General features: G+C 43.9%; 1 protein-coding gene across 3 annotated transcripts in view; it reads right to left on the bottom strand.

The window, feature by feature from the left end:
* Positions 1 to 1,650, bottom strand: part of wu:fb95e10 (nucleolar protein dao-5) — a 57,858-nt gene extending 56,208 nt beyond the window's left edge. For 2 of the 3 annotated variants that reach the window (XM_031295123.2, XM_031295124.2), the window contains exon 1: positions 1,285 to 1,650. The gene's annotated coding sequence lies outside the window, so the exon portion shown is untranslated. Of the gene's footprint in view, positions 1 to 1,271 lie in introns of all 3 variants that reach the window. The other variant, XM_035996526.1, reaches the window with a different exon arrangement.
* Between the last annotated feature and the right edge of the window lie 3,350 nt (positions 1,651 to 5,000).

Raw genomic sequence — 5,000 nt, 5'->3', positions numbered from 1 at the left:
CATGATTGCATTAGGCTGTCTGTCCTCCATTTCCCTGCCTCATCCACCAACACTGTGAGTCAGCCATTCTCTCATTCATGCACCAGAAAGGGGTGGGTGGGGGGGACTAGCCAATGGCTTAGCCCACCTCTGACTTAAGCGCCCTGGAGTGCCTCCAAGCCCCTGCATGGTGGAGCCTTAAAAGTGCTAATATAAGTCACCCCGGGATGCCATTTACTAAGGATGACATCAATACCTCATGGTTGACCGCCACACATTACAGACCGAGCAATGCCCACTGTGGCCACAAAGCTCGAGACAATTTAAGTCACTGTCTGCAACACGCCAAGGGGAGGAGAATTGAGTTGTGGGCTGAGGATTAAGATTTTTCAGTGCTCCCATGTTTGCAGTTTATTAAATGCTTTTGGCCAGGCTTTTTGGAACTGGCAGTGTGTTTCTCCTCTCCATTGTTCTTGCAGAGGGGAGTGCAATCTCTCTTGTTGCACTCACTCACCAAAAAGAGTCAGAGGAGGAGCGGCTACGGGGCCCTCCAGCTCTAACTCTCACACCACAATAGCTGATCACTTTTGGGGGTGGGGGGGGGGGGGGGCCATTAATCACCTCTGATTACATGCCAGCTTGAGTCTGCGCACAGCCATCTCAGAGATATTTCAGCTTCACACACTCCCTCCAAGCTCTGAGGGAATTGTTGCTTTAACATGCCACAAATGCCCCTAAGTTATTCGGTTTAAGATGATATGAAAGAGTGGGCATCTGCTAATTTATTAGCCTCTTAAATATGCCGGCTCTTGCCCCTGAGGGGACTTAAACATTTCTCTGCACCCACACCACTTGGCCCATCACAGAACAATGGGCATCCGCGATGGAGGATGGAGGATGGAGGATGGAGAAGGAGGGGAGAGAAGGACAAAAAGTTTAAGGAGGGAAAATGCAGCAAGATGGTTTCACAAAGAGGGGGAAAACGCTCTGTAAATGCAAAAGGGAATAAATGAAATGAATGCATCGTGTTTTAGGTGAGGCTAACAGGACTGTTGAGCACTTATAGCGAGCATACAGCCTGCTGCCACCGCCCCATCAAGCCCTTTCAATAGGAATCTGAAAGAGCCGCTAAGCGACAAAAAGACCAAGTGACAACCTAGGACACTAACGGCTGTGAGTGACGTAAGATAGAACGTTCCTTTTAAATGTTCGATTTTGATAACCGTTAATTAGCCGTTAGTTACAAACTGACGTTAGCATGCTAAAGCTAAAACAATATCGCCCTTACTTACCAGTCAGTCAGTCAGTCAGTCAGTGCAGCGGCGAGCTAGCAAAATCCTCTCCAGCTACGCCCAGTGTTGAGCAGCACACCCCGACTGAGTCCTCGAGTCTGGAAAAAAAGAAAGTGAGGATGAGGATAAAAATGAAACCGGGGTGGAGGAACAGAAGAAATTCGCGGGAGAGCGAGCCGAGCCGAGCCGAACCGAGCTGAGAAACTTCTGCGTCTCAACAAGCCGTTCGCTTCTCACAAGTGATGCGCGTTCACTGAAAAGAAGAAAGGAGGAGAATGACGCTTCAGCACACACACACACACACACACACACACACACACACACACACACACACACACACACGATAGTAGACCGGCGAACGGATGGATGGACAGGAGGAGGAGAGGAGGGCTGCTGCCTTCAGGTGCTACAGGAAATGTCGGAAAAATAAAATGTTTACAGATGACAGACCAGTAAACATTTTGAGCAGCAGTAAAAACTTAATGAGCATGTACAAAAGCAGAGTCCAACAGGCCCCAACAGTCTCGGATTGTCTGTGTTAGTGGTAGGGATGAGACTCAGAGTAAGTACTAGGAGGGCTACTAAGGTAACGTAACGTTAGCTTTAGCTAAAGAAGCTACAGCCCGCAGCCCGGTTAGCTTAGCCTAGCCTAGCACAGTGACTGTTAACGGGGAAACAGCTAGCTAGCTAGCTAAGGTTAGCCTCGCTCTGTTGTATATTGAGAGTTAAGACTCCAAAGGTAACGACATCGACCTACTTACCAGGTTGTCATACACCAGCACGTTTAATTACTATAGCTAGCTACACTGCTATCATGTTTGTCTAATCCGTACAAAGACTGAAGTATATATACAACAATTATTTTCCAGATGATTTCCTGGTTAGGAACAGTTGCCAGGCAACGAGCGTAGACTGCAGGAAGTTGGAAATAGTCAAGAAATAAATAATAAATAATATATATGTATATATATATATATATATATATATATATATATATATATATATATATATATATATATTATATATTTTTACATATATATAATAATACATTTTATTTAAAGCGCCTTTCATGACACCCACGGTCACTTCACTAACAAACAATCATCAAAACATTGTTAAAATTATAGTCAAAAAAATGAAATAAAATAAAAAAAATTTAATTAAAAAATAGATAAGAGTCAGTCAGTCCATAAGCCACATGAATAGTCATTTTATTGACTAAACAATTATTCAGTTAACCGATAATGACAATAATCATTAGTTGCAGCCCTCGTCTGTTGTTTGGTTGGGTCTCTGTAAATTATAGCGTGTGGTCTAGACCTACTCTATCTGTAAAGTGTCTCCAGATAACTCTTGTTATGATTTGATACTATAAATAAAATTGAATTGAATTTTGGGATAAAGACTTGAGACACAGATTCTAAAAAAATTTCAAAATTTAATCAGCAGGCCGACTATAAAATAACTGCAATGACATCACCTTTAGAAAGCCCCGAGCCACAGAGACATGTTATACCTGTTTTTAGCTATTACTTCAAGTAAACTGACCTTAATGTGCAAAATTGGCAGAGTTTAGCCCTCTAACTACACGCTTGTTTAGGAATATGTAGGTCTATAATGCACAATAATATCCGTAGACAGTATATATAATGGACCAGCAGGTCCCGTGTCTCTGGACGGAGACCAGTGAAGTCTCTTTCCCGGTGATGGCTGAGCGTTACTGAGCAGCCTCCAACTGAGCTTGAAGACGTAGATGTGACGTGAGCAACCTGTCTGAAAGTTGGAAGTCTTCTGGTAGCTGTGCCAAGAGAAATCTCAATCATTCCCAATCTAGCAGAGACGGAGAGCGTAGGTATATGTAAGGAGATAACATAGACACAGGCTAATTATTGATCACTACAATGATAGTTAACATTAGTAATTAAACTTAAACAGCTAATGGAAGTCCAAACTGCCTGAGAGCTTCTCCTGTACTATACGGTAATTCCTCTACTATGAGACAGTAAGTCTCGTGGTTATGACCCAATCGTTAGCCTATTTTTATAAAAACGTCTGCTACGGAGCCATAACGTGAGGTACAAGGTAATGGAGCCTTTTATACATTGTCGTGTCTCTTTAGAAATAAACAACGGACAAATAGAGTCTTTAAACTCTTCAGATGTAAAGTTATTCTCTGTCAAAGTGACGTCAAAATGAATGGCAGTCAATGGGATGCTAACGGGGGGTGATGGCTTATTAGCATCAAAATGGCGCCATAGGAGCTACGCGTTGTGAGGAGAAGCTGACCCCCTTGATAATCCAGGCTTCATGGACAGGAGTAGTCTGGTATTTGGAGTTTTCAGGAAAAGTAGGCTGTCATTGCTGTTAAGGAAAAACTCAGGAGCAGCACAACTAATTTCACATACGTGAAGAAGATTTGGGAGACCTTGATGACTTAAGGCAGCTACACACCAACCAGATAATCGGCCGTCTGACAGTCTGGTGAGGTCGGTGACTCGAGTCTGTTCGGTGTGTCCCGTGCCGTCGTCCATTGGAGGAGCCGTCAGCCTTCATTTTGGCCGACCTGAGAGCTGTTACCATGGATGTATTAGGAGAACTGGATCCAGTGTTCGGCGGGAAGCTCCGTACGTTCCAATGAGAGTTGCTCAAAAGCGCATAAAGCAAACATGGAGCTCGGCTCTTCCGCATTGTTGGCCCATAACGCTGGTTGGCTCACGATGGGCATGCGCACTAGCAACAATTTGTTTGCGTTGTCGTAGCAACCGGTAGCAACATGCGCGTTCATGAGCTTCTCTGTCGTGTCTCTTACAAGTGGCGAACTCATGAACTCGCTGTTTTCATTGTCTAAAATATTCACTAACGTTAAACACTGTGTTTTCGTTGTTGCCTATCGTTTACATGCTTAGCTAAATAAACGATAGATGTATTTAGCTAGACAACCAAGGAGATTTAATAATTGTGTTGTGCTACTAGCTAGCTACCTACTAACTAGCGCTAGCTAGCTGTTAGCCTGCAGTTTCGTGAACAGAGCTCATCCATGGCTTCAGCTAACGTTACAAGCTTTACATCATACAGCCCTCGGATGGATCATAAGAGAGAACCAAGGCGATGTAATCACTATGTCTGTAGTAACGTTATGCAGGCATATAGCTAGCTATGTATAGATCTTAATACAGCCATGCTAGCTACCCCTGATGTTAGCAACTAGCTAGCTAGCCGATAGCCCGCCAGTTTGGGAAACGCTAATGACGTTACATCCACGTAGCTAACAGGCTTTACAGCAGCTACATACATCCCTGGGATGTATCATGACTTCATAAGATAATACCATGGACGTATAGAACACATGGTGAATTACAACCATTAGCTATATCCATTATTACAGCTAGCTACATGAGCTCGGGAGAACAGTCATGTGAGCGGGCGGGCGCAGTCCCGCGGCTCTGCTCGCGTCCACTATGCGCGTTCATCATGCCAAATTTAATAATTCTGGATTCGCTTCTAGTGAATGTTAAAAATGTTAAAAACGTAACGTTTTAAACAAGGACCCTTTCAGTGTTCGGGCTGGTAAGTTGATATACCCAGAAACAAATTATCCTCTGAAATATAGACGTTTCTTCGCCATGCAAAGTCTATGTGAAAAGTCTTTCTGGGCCATGGGGTGCAGTACCACCGTTATCCGCTAAGCCCATGGTGGCTTTTAGACTTGACGCTCTTCCTGGGGGCTTG

Source organism: Sander lucioperca, chromosome 21 (genome assembly GCF_008315115.2).
Source record: "Sander lucioperca isolate FBNREF2018 chromosome 21, SLUC_FBN_1.2, whole genome shotgun sequence".
Taxonomy (NCBI): Eukaryota; Metazoa; Chordata; class Actinopteri; order Perciformes; family Percidae; genus Sander; species Sander lucioperca.
This window is presented reverse-complemented; position numbering and strand designations above follow the sequence as displayed.